Source organism: Hyla sarda, chromosome 5 (assembly GCF_029499605.1).
Source record: "Hyla sarda isolate aHylSar1 chromosome 5, aHylSar1.hap1, whole genome shotgun sequence".
NCBI classification, from domain to species: domain Eukaryota; kingdom Metazoa; phylum Chordata; class Amphibia; order Anura; family Hylidae; genus Hyla; species Hyla sarda.
Window position 1 is genome coordinate 81,452,336 of NC_079193.1, and position 14,262 is coordinate 81,466,597.

The 14,262-nt window shown below is 45.0% G+C and overlaps 1 protein-coding gene and 1 long non-coding RNA gene across 6 annotated transcripts in view; one reads left to right on the forward strand and one right to left on the reverse strand.

Annotated features, from left to right (window-relative positions):
* Positions 1-1,567: 1,567 nt before the first annotated feature.
* LOC130273285 (uncharacterized) lies at positions 1,568-14,177 on the reverse strand. 5 transcript variants are annotated; one of them, XR_008843949.1, is made up of 4 exons: positions 14,131-14,177; positions 2,923-3,069; positions 1,938-2,083; positions 1,568-1,776 (listed from the first exon to the last, which is right to left on the reverse strand). It is a non-coding gene; the product is annotated as an uncharacterized LOC130273285 (long non-coding RNA). The 5 variants fall into 5 exon arrangements; XR_008843948.1 differs by having other exon boundaries at positions 2,923-3,104; XR_008843945.1 differs by having other exon boundaries at positions 14,004-14,133.
* Positions 14,130-14,262, forward strand: part of STK31 (serine/threonine kinase 31) — a 182,190-nt gene continuing 182,057 nt past the window's right edge. The window contains exon 1 of the mRNA XM_056519806.1: positions 14,130-14,261. The gene's annotated coding sequence lies outside the window, so the exon portion shown is untranslated. The remainder of the gene's footprint in view (position 14,262) is intronic.

Sequence of the window (14,262 nt, forward strand, 5' to 3'; positions counted from 1 at the left end):
CATCCTTTGATCAAGTTTTGGCTTCTCATTCTTCTTCAAAAAAATGTGAAAGAGAATTAAAGGGGTATTCCAGGAAAAAAAACTTATATATATATATATATATATATATATATATATAAACAAACAACAAAAAACGTGGTCTCAAATGGCTGGAAGTGCTCAACCCCAAATGCGGTTGTGCATTTATACTGGGGGAGCAGATCCTGCCCTTGTAGTCCGTTGCTAAGGGCGATCCCCAGCATAAAAATGCATACAATGGAGGATGCCTGCAGCGGACTACAAGTGCCACAATAGAATCCTACACCAGATAAACGGTGTGGATATGTAACAATTAGAATACAATACAAGAATATGGGTAAACAATACATTGGCTATCCCTCAACACTGATGTTAAAATTGAGACATTCGCCAGTGTATCCTTATATGAAGGACACACCAGAGCCCGCACACCAACGCCAAGGTTTCTCAATTTGGTGCGAGACCTAACGCTAGTCCTACCTGTGCTTGATAAACAGAACAGGGGCCAGTGGGCAATTACGGCAGCATTCGGCTGGCTCACAACTTCCTGGAAGATTTGTAAATTACTTCTATTAAAAAAAATCTTAATCCTTTCAATAATTATCAGCTGCTGAAGTTGAGTTGATGTTTTCTGTCTTGCAACAGTGCTCTCTGCTGACATCTCTGCTTGTCTCGGGAACTGCACAGAGTAGAAGTTTGCTATGGGGATTTGCTTCTAAACTGGGCGGTTCCCGAGACACGTGTCATCAGAGAGCACTTAGACAAAAAAGAACTGTACTGAAAGGATTAAGATTTTTTAATAGAAGTAATTTACAAATCTGTTTAACTTTCTGGAGCCATTTGATATGTATAAAAAAAAAGTTTTTTCCTGCATAACCGCTTTAAGTCTGGTCCGCCTGTCCCTAGTGAATCCTCGGATTTGTCAAAAGGTGAAATTGTCTCATCCTCTGAAGATGATGATGAGGATGAATCAGATGAAGAAAATTTGTATTTACTTAATCAGTCCCGGGCATCTAAGAGCTGTTAGATACAGTGGAATTGAAGTCTGTTAACATTCCTAAAAAAGATCAACTGTTTTATTTGCCTGTTAAGGTTAATAAATCTTTACCTGATCATCCAGTTCTAAAGCAACTTATGGTTTAAGAATGGGACAAACCTAAGAGGAAGGTGGAGAAATTTTGACAAGAAAACTTTTAGTGCTCCTATAAAAAGAAAAGTCAAAGTCAAAACAAATCCACAGACCAGTGACGCCAGGGTTCTCCATGTTGGGGCAAGGCTTTCTTTTTTCTGTCAAGTTTGGGAAGAAACTTCTCAAGATGCGTTGGTCAGGTCCATCATCCAAATACTTACTGGAATTGGCAAAATTTCCAGAAGAAAAATTTTCTTTTCAACCATGCAAAGTTCCATCTGCCCAAACATTCTAAGGGGTTTACTCCAGGATATTTCCGGACCCCAACCTGGGGGATAATGGCATCTAATCATAGACCTAACTTATCTAAACCAATATTAGGTAAAAAAAAAAAATTCTAAATGGACACACAACCTCTGTAATTCCATTTATTAAAGCTGTAGACCATTTTTCAACAATAGATTTGAAAGATGCATATTTACATATCCCCATAGCTGTCAACACAGAAAATCTCTCAGGTTCAGCATTCAAACAGAATCCAGTCTTCTTCATTACCAGTTCAGATGTCTACCTTTCGGTCTGTCATCCTCTCAAGGGTATTCATGAAAGTCTCAGTAGTTGTAGCAGCACTAGTGAGGAAACAAGGCATATTTGTGATACCATACCTAGACGATTGGTTGGTGAAAGCATTGTCCAGGGATCTCTTATCCAGTCATCTAGCAGTGAAGAAAGCAATTATTCATCCTCATATGATGGTAAGACAATACATGAGGCTTTTGGGTCTGCTTACTTCATCAGTGGAAGCCATGTCGTGGGCCAGAGGCCATTTCAGGAAGTTGCAAGCATCTCTCCTACGTCAGTAGTCAAGCGATCCAAAGAGGTCTGGATTTGTTCAGGAAAATCAACTACAATACTCGCCAAGATCTTCGCTGGTGGCTGAAACAAAATTTTCAAGGGAGATGTTTGAAGGCGAAACCTCAAATTACTCTCACGACCGATGTGTCCAACAAGGGTTCAGGTGCGCATGTTCAGGAACACTGGGTCCAGAAATCTTAGATAAAAAAATATCAAACGCTTTCCTCCATTGTGAAGGAACTGAGGGCCACTGCTACACTGCTACACTGCTACATTTTCAAGATCTTTAGTCAAAACAGACAATATGACGTCAGTTTGTTATCTAAACAGACAAGGGGGCACAAAGCGAAAAGTGCTAGAGAGGAATTGTGCTCTCATTATGTCTTGGTATCAAATTCATCTCAACAAATTGTCAGCAGTCCATATAAAGCAGTGTTTCTCAAGCGCGGCCCTTAAGTACCCCAAAACAGGTCATGTTTTCAGGATTTCCTTAGCCTTCACAGGTGATATAACTGTGGCGATGCCTGATTCACTGACCATAATTATATCACTTGGGAATCCTGAAAACATGACTTGTTTGGGGATACTTGAGGACTGCGCTTGAGAAACACTGATATAAAGGGAACAGCCAACAAGACAGTTTGAGTCGAAAAATTATCAAACCAGGGGAGTGGTCATTAAAAAAAGAAATTTTGTCTGGATAACCAAGATGTGGGGGAAACCTCTCATAGATGCATTTGCAAACAAGGAGAATGTTCTTCCAAAATTTTGCACCATCAACAAAGATGATTATCCATATCATCTGGATGGAATGTCTCTTTCATGGAGGAAAGAATTTCTGTACCTGTTTCCACCAACACCTCTTATTCCCAGAATTCACAGAAACTTTGTCAGGAACAAACATAAGCAAATGTAATTACCTGTTCTGGCCGAGGAGAATATGTTTGCCTCAATTGTTAAAGATTTTGAAAGAAGAATATCTCAAGCTTCCTCTCGGACCAGACCTACTCATTCAGAATAATGTCTTCCATCCTAATCTGAGCAGTTTTTCCCTCACAGCATGGAGACTAAGAGGACAATGTAGAATCTTTACATTTATTGTCTGCAAAACAGCCATCTACTATTAAAAGATATTCCAATTCCAGAATACAAAAAACTTTTCATTTCTGGTGTAAAAGTAATAATGTGTTTTCTGGTGTTCCTGAAATTTTACTTTTTCTTTAATTTGTTTATGAAAAAGGCCTCAAGTACAATACTCTTAACCTGTTGGGGACCACGGGCGTATGGGTACGCCCTTGCGTCCTGGTACTTAAGGACCAAGGGCGTACCTGTACGCCCGTGGGGGACCGGAATGACTGCTGATATCTATCAGAGGGCATCCCGGGCCAATGCCCAAGGGGGTTCTGAGTAGAGATGAGCGAACTTTTCAAAAATTCAATTCAGCCGATTCACCGAATTTTATGAAAAATTTTGTTTCCATCCATATTTATTCGCGGTGAAACTATATTAAAAACGGCTATTTCTGGCCTACAGAGAGCCTCAATAAGGGTATAGAACACTTTTCTGTGTTCTAACACGCATATGTGCTGGGGTAGTGAAATAATACTGTTATTCAAAATAACATGCAGATTACCGGCATCGCTTTTAGAATCACTGCCGCAGAGCGGCACAATGACAGAGCCTGGAGGTGGCATCAATATGAAGAGAACATATAGTGGCGGAATGACACAGCGTGGAGGTTTTGGCAGCATGAGGAGACCATATAGTGGCTGAATGACACAGCGTGGAGGTGTTGGCAGCATGAGACCACATAGTGGCTGAATGACACAGCGTGTAGGTGTTTGCAGCATGAGGAGACCATATAGTGGCTGAATGACACAGCATGGAGGTGTTGACAGCATGAGGAAACCATATAGTGGCTGAATGACACAGTTTGGATGAGGCTGAATCATGAGGAGACCATATAGTGGCTGAATGACACAGCGTGGAGGTGGTGGCAGCATGAGGAGACCATATAGTGGCTGAATGACACAGCGTGGAGGTGTTGGCAGCATGAGGAGACCATATAGTGGCTGAATGACACAGCGTGGAGTCGTTGGCAGCATGAGGAGACCATATAGTGGCTGAATGACACAGCGTGGCGGTGTTGGCAGCATTAGGAGACCATATAGTGGCTGAATGGCACAGCCAGGAGTTGGCAGCAGCATGAGTAGACTCTAGGCCTTCACAATCCCTGAGATTAAAAGATGAATTCAGAAATTTAAACCGAAGATTTTGGATAGCTAGTACTACCTACCATAACAAAATTCTTATTCCCAGGCCCAGCAGCAGTATCATTAAACCATATATTGCCTGAATGAAACAGCTTGGAGTTGGCTGAAGCATGAGGAGACCCCAGGGCTTCACAATCCCCAAGAAAAAACCCAAGAATTTTAGAAATTTAAAATTAACATTTTGGATAGCTAGTGCTACCTACCATAACAAAATTTTTATTTCCAGACTCAGGCCCAGCAGCAGTATCAGTAAACCATATATTGCCTAAACGACACAGCCTGGAGTTGGCTGAAGCATGAGGAGACCCAAGGGTTTCACAATCCCCATGAAAAAACACAATAATTTTTTAAATTTAAAATGAAGATTTTGGATAGATGCTGCTACCTACCATAACAACATTTTTATTCCCAGGCCCAGCAGCGGTATCCGTAAACCTTATATTGCCTGAATGACACAGCCTGGAGTTGGCTGAAGCATGGGGAGACCCCAGGGCTTCACAATCCTCAAGAAAAAACACAAGAATTTCAGAAATTTAAAAATAAGATTTTGGATAGCTAGTGCTACCTACCATAACACAATTTTTATTTCCAGACCCAGGCCCAGCAGCAGTATCAGTAAACCATATATTGCCTGAATGACACAGCCTAGAGTTGGCTGAAGCATGAGGAGACCATTGAAATGTATGATTTTCCACACAAAAATTGTGTGGAAAACCTCTTACATGCTTTAATGTACCTTGCAAATGGGGTTTGAGTGGAGAAGATGTACTTACTCTCAAAAGTGCACGAAATGGGTGTGCCCATTGCTGTACCAGTTTACTGTTTAAACCACTGTTGCTTGTACTGAAAGGTATTATGAGAGAGGATGAAATGGGTGGCTTCTGTGATTAAATCAATATATTCTGCAGACTATATAATATATTAGAGAAAGCAGTATATTTGAGAAAATGACGTATAGCCTGTACACCCGCATCATGAGGGATGCAGGTGTACAGGCTTTCCACGTCTACCGATACCAGTCGGTATGTGTCCTGCCAAAAAATGTTATCAAAAAAACTCAAAACGTCGTTGGAATCATTCAAATAAGTTGGGATATTTTTAAGTAAAGGGCAGAGAGCCCAGTCTAAATACTTAGACAGGTACTTGGTCGCGGATCCGATCCCGGCCACTATAGGGCGACAAGGGGGATCGGTCCGTGACTTATGCACCTTAAGGTGGAGGTACCAGGTTGGTTTTTTAGAAAGAGTTGGCTGTAATTTTTCTGCAGTATGATGGTCCAACACTCCTTTTTCTGTGTAACGTCTCAAGAAAGTTCTTAATGCATTAAGAATTCTCATAGTTAGATCAGTGGCTAGACGTTCATATAAATTCTCATCAGAGAGTTGTCTGTCAGCTTCATTACCATATTGATCTGTGCGCATCACCACTGTTGCTCCTCCTTTATCTGCTCTTGTAACTATGAGGTTTTCTTGCATCACCAACCAATCCAGGGCTTGTTTCTCTCTTATTGTCAAATTGGCATCTTTTTCTGGGTAAATGAGACATTTAACATCCCTTAACACTGCTTTAGTGAACAGGTCAAGGGGGGTCCCTGGGATCACTGGAGGATTAGAAGTAAAAGTAGATGGTTTCCCTCCTGTAAATCTACCTACTATAGGTTCTGTTTCAGTGGTGAAATGTACTTCAGCTGCTAGTTTGGCAAGATCCCTTACGCATTGATTTTCTACCTCATTGAATTCCTCTTCTGTGCTAAAGCCCAAGGGGCCTATATTACAAGGGAACTCACTCTCAGGGCTTGTAGTATGCAAAGGTTCTTTATTTTTATACAGATTGATTTTTCTTACTGCTTTGAATAAATCGACCTCAAACAGTGTAATTGAAATTCTCATGAAGCCCATAATTAAGGTCCTTGGAAAGGACCATGGTAACGTCAGGCGGAATAGTTGTTCCTGAAATATTGATAACATTGTCGGGTGCCAGGACACCGATTTCCTTTTGTACTGAAATCTGTTTTGATTTCCTCCTCTTCCATTTCCCCCATCTTGTCTTATTCCTAAAGAGGCCTCTTCCCTTTTCTCTTTTGGGTGTTGTTCACTTGAACATCTCTGGAAGCCTCATCCGAGGCACTAGAGTCCATTGTCCAGTAGTCTGGATTTCTCTTCTTTCTATGGAAATGACGTCTACCTCCTTTGAAGCTACCTCTATTACTACTCTCATTTCTCCAAGAGAAGACCATATCCAGGTCATGATCCCTTTTATCGCGAAGGAATTTATCGCGTTTATGTTCCTTCACCTCAGCCTGGAATACCTGCATTTTCTTTTCTAAGTTAGTTAAAAATGTATTAGCTTGCTGTTCAGACAATCTAGTGCGCAATTCCTTTTTAGATCCAGAGATCTCCTGCAATTTTGGAATATTTGGAAATGACTGGTGTAGCCTCTGAGCGCTTCGGTGAGACCTGCGGGATCCTGGACCTCCTGACGCCTAGACACCAGCCCAGCGGTGAGTGCATGCTATCGTCTCTTTGTGGTCGTATTACTTGATGCTTTATCTTGATTGCGTGCACCCTGCCGGTGTCATTGTTACACTGGATCTCCATACTGCTCGGCGCACCTATCCTCTATATCGATAGTATAAGTTTATGGGAGTGCTCTCCCCTACGTTCTTCTATGATTGCTTATAATAAGACAGTCCACTGTTCTACTGGATACACCCCGTTCTACTTGATGATAGGTCGACACGGCCAGCTGCCAAAAGACCTGACGTTTGGATTCAAGCTCCCTTCAACAACTCTCCGCAAGCTTCTATGGAGTGGGTCTTTGACCACCAAAGAAGGATCCAGGAAGCAAAAGAGATTGTCAATAAAAAGATAAGCGAGGCTCAGCAAAGGCAACAGCAAGACTATAACCGTCATGACTCCGCCAAACCCCTCCAGTTAGGCGTCAAGGTCTGGCTGCGGAAGTTCCCGCGGACCCACAAACTGGACTCCATCTGGGAAATGGAGCCCTACACGGTGACGGCCGTACCCTAACCAGAATCAAATGTGTACTCAATCCAGAAACTAGGGTACGAGCCGCAAGTCGTCCACTGTAACCGGATAAAGTTATGTTGCAAGGAAGACCTGCCTGAACCTCCTGTATGTCCTCCACCAGCTGTCAGACTCGCAAGGGAGTACATGCCTGGAGAAGGGATCCACCCATCCATGGATGTCCCCATGTTCTCTCCCAGCCAACATGCAATCTTCTGTGTCATGGCATCTCAGGGGCCGCTGCAACCAACTCTAGTCGCCTCACCAGCTCAAGTCCTGTCACCATTGGCACTAGTCTACAGAAAGTTCAGAAAGTCCAGAACCAGCTCCAACTCTGGAATTTGATATTCAAGAAGCCCCTATCACTCCAGTCGCAACAAGAGCTCCCGAAGAAGGAAGTGTTCCTGAGTAGCAAGAGGTGGTGCTGCGTAGATCCCAACGGTCTACCCAGGGTCAGCTACTCGCAAGATACAAAGACTAACACCATGTACAGTCTAGTACTACACATAGTCCATAAGTACACATAACTTCATGTACACATATATAATGTACATTAGGGCTGTAGCACTCACTACATCACAGTCCATTCAAATGTCTTTGAGTGTCATATGTCTCACATGTCTAATGTAACTTTCTTGTGTCCACATGCTCAGGATACTTTGCTGGCCAGAAGGTATTCCTGTGCTCACTACGCACGTAACTAAAAAGTCAAAGGTAACAAGTGTCTAGTTTTATCTGAAAATGTCTAGCATAAATATAGCTAAAAAGTATTTTGGGGAGAAGTGTGTCATGCCAAGGGACCCCAGTAGCCCAGGCATTGGGCAGAAAGCCTCCGGCAACCCAATTCGCCAGTGTTATGTCCTAGTCATAGTCCAATGTTATAATATGCATAGTCCTAGTCAAATGATAGAATATGCATAGTCCTAGTCAAATAAAAGTTCAATAGGTCATGTTCATAACATGTTGTCATTGCTATACATAGTCCTTATTCACCATTAGTCCTATGGTTGTTCAGTTATACAATTTATGAGAGTATGTATGGACAGTAGGGATCGACCGATTATCGGCATGGCCGATATTATCGGCCGATAATCACGATTTTGGGCATTATCGGTATCGGCAATTATCTTGCCGATAAGCCGATAATTCCCCGCCCCCCGCACCGCCCCCACCGCACCGCGACCGCCACCCCATCGACCCGCCGCACCGCACCCCCGACCCACCGCACCGCGTCGCACCCCCCACCGTGATGCTAGGCGGTATACCGGTATGGATTTTTTCCCATACCGCTATACCGGTCGGGCCCCTCCCCCACCCTCCGAGTCAATAAAAAAATTAAACTTACCCGTAATGGGGGTGGTCCAGGCCATCCTTCCTTCATGTAGTGTCCGGGGGCGTTCCGGGTGGAGGGTGGTCCGGTCCGGGCTGTCCTTCTTCTCCCACGGTCTTCTTCTCCACTCCGGGCAGGCTCTGGCCTAGTACGCTGCATAGACCCGCTACGCCGTGACGTCAGGTGCGTCGCTGCGCACGGGCGTCACTGCGCAGCGGCGTCTATGCAGCGTACTAGGCCGGAGCCTGCTCGGAGTGGAGAAGATGACCGCCGGAGAAGAAGGACAGCCCGGACCGGACCACCCTCCACCCGGAATGCCCCCGGACACTACATGAACGATGGATGGATGGCCCGGACCACCCGGACAGGTAGGGAAGAGAAGCGGGTGGCGGCGGTGGCCTATGGCCCCGCAAAAGCCACTGCAGATCATTGATTTAAAGCGTCCGCTTTAAATAAGTGATCTGCAGCGGTGTCGCAGGGGGTTAAATAGCCGATAACTTATACCGGAATATCGGTATAAGTTATCGGCTATCGGCCCTAACCTGCACCGATTATCGTATCGGCCCTAAAAAAATGATATCGGTCGATCCCTAATGGACAGTGGTACAGAGACTCTCTTGCACTCTCAGTTTTTGTCAAAAACTGCTTGGATATGGAGGTTAATTGCAATGCCCCAGGACTGCATGTGGCCCCGTGGTCATTTCGCTCCTCAAGCCTTCCAGGACGGACGTCGAGGGCAACTTTCAAGTAGGGGGGTTTGTGGTGTCCCAGTACGGGATATGGTCCTACAGTCCCGTCAGGTTGAGTCCCTATATGTCCCCGGGGCTCCTCTGCAGTGTCTCCCCCTGTGTATATAAGTTTTCACATGAAAGAGTAAAGGACCTGTATTGTTAGTCACAAGGGGGCCTCCTCTACGTCTAGAGGAAAGAAGGTTTCTTTACTGTAAGAGCAGTGAGACTGGAATTCTCTCCCGGAGGAGGTGGTCATGGGGAACTCTGTAAAATAATTTAAAAGGGGTCTGGATGCATTTTTGGAGAATAATAACTAGATCTATAGGGACAGAACGTTGATGCAGGGATTTATTATGACTGCCATATTTGGAGTCGGGAAGGAATTTTTACCTCTAGTATGAGTTTTTTGTTTTTTTTACCTTCCTCTGGATTAACTCAGTAGGGACTCATTATGGATATAGGTTGAACTTGATGGACTCTGGTCTTTTTTCAACCCTATGAACTATGTTACTATGTATTATGTCACAAGTCATATGATTGTATTGTTACCCAGAGAACACCAGTGATCAGGTGACCTCGCTAGTAACCTATGGGATCCATCCACAACCCCCCCCCCCCTATATAATATGGGGAAGGGCTGTAATCTCTCTTTCCATGCTCTTGTGATTCTCTTCCTGCTGAGGCCAAGTCCAGTCATCTGTCCCAGTGCCTGTGTCCAGCTATTGGAGGCCTCAAGCCTGAAGTCTGCAGCCACCTGTCAATTGCAAGTAAGCTCAAGTCTTCTAATAGTCAGTCATCAAGTGAGTCAAGTCAAGTCTACTGTATAGTCACCGTGGCCTGCATTATAGTCAGCCTACCTACAGCAAGTCCCAGCAAGCCTGCGAGGTCACTCTGTGTCACTGCCCACCTCTCTGGGATATTGGCTGAACTGTATAGACTGTACCACCTGTCTAACCTCAGTAAAAGCTACCGTTACCCTTAACCTGGCCTTGGACTCTTTATTGCCCCTGCCTAACGAAGGACTAGCAGTACTACCTTCAGGTGGTTACATAGGCAAACCATGCCCTGGCGTCACAAACACTAAGGGGGTTAATACCATCTACCCCTGGGCAACACCATCTGCCCCTTACACCTCACCTCACACCCCTTGGCCCCTTACACAACACCTCACAATCTGCCCCTTACACCTCACCACATCAGCACCATCATAGTTCTTCCACACCTATAAAGCCCTACATGCTAATAGTAATTACTAGATTTATTTGTGCCCACCAAACAATGGTAAGCCCTTCACAGCAGTTAGTTCCTTTCCCCATCTATAGTAATCAGCCCCCATTGTGCCGCCACCCAGTACATAGCCCCTTTGTGCTCCCACACAGTACATAGCCCCTTTGTGCCCGCATCACAGTACATAGCCCCTTTCGTGCCCCCTACACAGTACATAGCCCCTTTGTGCCTCTTCAAACAGAACATAGTCCTCACTGTGCCCCACACACAGTACATAGCCATCTTTGTGCCCCCACAAAATACACAGCCTCCTTTGTGCTCCTCCACACAGTACATAGCTAAATTTGTTCTTTTCCACTCAGTACTAGAAAAATACTCACCTTTGCCTCACCACTCCCCTGTCGGCCGCTGGGTCCCATCCCTGTTACCTACTATGCTAGGAAAGGAAAGTTCTGACTGTCATGATCGCTGGTAGGCCACATGCATAAAGATGCTGGGTGCAGCATCACAGTGTCACAGGAGATTGATGAGTATAGTGTGGTGAGTGGGTGCCCCCCTGGCGTAGGGACCTGGTCACAACTGTGACCCCTACTACTAAACTACTGAGCATATTGAAAGACATGTATCATGCCACACTAGTGGCACAAATCCATCCAGTCCCACATTTTTGTGTTTACTAAAAATAAATTGCCATTTGTGCACAAAGATGTGCAATTGTATGATTAACACTGCTCATGCAAAGAGATGGGAAGGAGGAGGGGGGTGGAGCACCCTCCTCACATGCGACTTTAGGGCTGACATGCGACACCTGAAGTCACAGAAATATGCAAATATATATGTGCAATGGTAGCCACAGTGCTACTAAATTAACTGAGTGGATCTTAAAGGACAAGTCCTATGCCGATAACTACAGAAATATGTATCCCCTATCTGTAGGATCGGGGATAATTTTTAGATCGTTTGGAAACCAAGCGTTGTGGCCCCACCGTAATCGTCCTGCGGATAGGGGATACGTTTTTCTGTACTTAGATGCTGCACACCAAAACGGGGCACATATTAAAGGAAAACTGTCAGATATTTTCTCCCGCACTATCCGCAGGTACTGGTGGATAGTGCGGGAGACGCTGATTAAAAGGAGCCCTACCTTACCCGGATCCGCCTGGCCGTTTGCCCGCAATAGTAGTTTTATTCTATGTGTATATTTTGCTGTAACTGGCACGGGCGGGTCTTCTGCAGGTTAACTGGCACTGACGTCAGCGCCGCTTATGAATATTTAACCCCCCCCCCTGTCCAGCTCTCCCTCTCTTTGCCGCTCCTAACTGGAGGGAAGGGGGATGAATATTCATAAGTGACGTCAGTGCCAGTTAGCTGCAGAATCCCCGCCCGTGCCAGTTACAGCAAGATATACAAATAGAATCAAACTACAATTGCGGGTGAACGGCCGGGCGGATCCGGGTAAGGTAGGGCTCGTTTTAATCAGCGTCTCCCGCACTATCCACCTGTACTGTGGATAGTGCGGGAGAAAATATCTGACAGTTTTCCTTTAACCTGTTCAGGATGCCGGGTGTATGCATACGCCCTGCATCCCGAGTCCTTAAGGACGTATGCATACGCCTGTGGGAATTCCGGTCTCTGCCGTTAGCCGGTTGGGGACTGGACCAGAATGCCTGCTGAAATCATTCATCAGGCACCCCGGCACATCGCCCAAGGGGGTCTTGAGATCACCCATGTCGGCGATCGCAGAAAATTGCATGTCAATTCAGACATGCGATTTTCTGCTATTCCGGGCTGATTGGGTCTTTGGTGACCCGATCACCCGGAAAATAGGGTAATTGAAAGTGAAAGTAAAGTGATCTTTACTGTGCAACCACTAGGAAGGCCAAACTGCAACTCCCAGCATGCCCAGACAGCCAAAGGCTGGGAGTTGTAGTTTTGCAACATCTGGAGGGTCACAGTTTGGAGACCACTGTTACAGTGGTGCCCAAATGGTAGCCCTCCAGATGTTGCCAAACTACAACTCTCATCATGCTTGGACTGCCCAGGCATGCTGGGAGTTGTAGTTCTGTAACATCTGTCCCTTCAGATTTAGCAATTTTCATGACATTTTTGAAAATTGCTGTTCTACTTTGAAGCCCTCTAATTTTTTCAAAAAGCAAAAATATGTCCATTTTATGATGCCAACATAAAGTGGACATATTGTATTTGTGAAGAAAAATAAAATTTATTTGGAATATCCATTTTCCTTACAAACAGAGAGCTTCAAAGTTAGAAAAATTCGAAATTTTCTAAATTTTCATGAAATTTGGGGATTTTTCACCAAAAAAGGATGCAAGTAACGGTGAAAATTTACCACCAAAATAAAGTAGAATATGTCACGAAAAAACAATCTCAGAATCAGAATATTCGGTAAAAGCGTTTTCGCGTTATTAATTCGTAAAGAGATGGTGGTCAGAATTGCGAAAAAGGGCTCAGTCCTTAAGGTGAAAAAGGGCTGCATCCTTAAAGGGGTAGTCCAGTGGTGAAAAACTTATCCCCTATCCTAAGGATAGGGGATAAGTTTGAGATAACGGGGGGTCCAACCGCTGGGGCCCCTGCGATCTCTCTGTACGGGGGCCAGGCTCTCCGGCCAGATAGCGGGTGTCGACCCCCGCAGGAAGCGGCGGCCGACACACACCTTCAATACATCTCAATGGCAGAGCTGGAGATTGCCGAAGGCAGCGCTTCGGCTCTGCCATAGAGTTGTATTGAGGGGGTGTGTCCGCCGCCGCTTCGTGCGGAGGTCAACACGCCCCCTTCCTGCGGGCTGTCGGGGCTCCGTACAGGAGATCGCAGGGGGCCCCAGTGGTCGGACCCTCCGCGATCTGCAACTTATCCCCTATCCTTAGGATAGGGGATAAGTTGTTCACCACTGGGTCACCACTGGACTACTCCTTTAAGGGGTTAAACATCCCTCAAACTTGTTTATTTTTTTTTAGCTCTATTTACAGCAGCACTTAGGCTTAATTTCCACTTGTTTTTTTTCTGGCAGTTTTTGGAATACTACCACTGCAGTTTTTGAGCCAAAATCAGAAGTGGATCCATAAGGGATGAGAAGTGTAAGTCCATCCTTTATATTTCCTATTCCTTTTGAATACATTTCTGTCTTTGGCTCAAAAACGGCAGTGGTAGTATTCCAAACAAAAACTGCCAAAATAAAAACCAAGTGGAAACTTAGCCTAAGGGGGAGATTTACCAAGACATGTGCAGAGGACAAGGTGACCAGTTACCGATAACAACCAATCAGCTCACTTATTTCATGTTTAAAAAGGCCTCAAAAAAATGAAATAAGTGATCTGATTGGTTGCTATGGGCAACTGCTCACCTTTTCCTCAGCACAATTCTTGATGAATCTCCCCCTATAGGTGGTCTCCTCACCTGTCAATAAATTGCAATTGAGGGCGTGGCCTATATACAGGGGCGTGATACATGGCCCTAACAAAAATACACTTGGCTGTAAATTGTTTTTGGTTCAGTTTGGCTAATGGACCCTTTATATAGATACTTTAGCAGTAAGCCCCGCCCTCTTGCTGTCCGATCACATGATCGCTGGCAGGTCCGGCACGCGTGGGCGGAGCCTCCTTACGCTGTACGTGCGTCGCGTATTCCCGTGTGTAGAGGACGTCGGAGGGCTCGG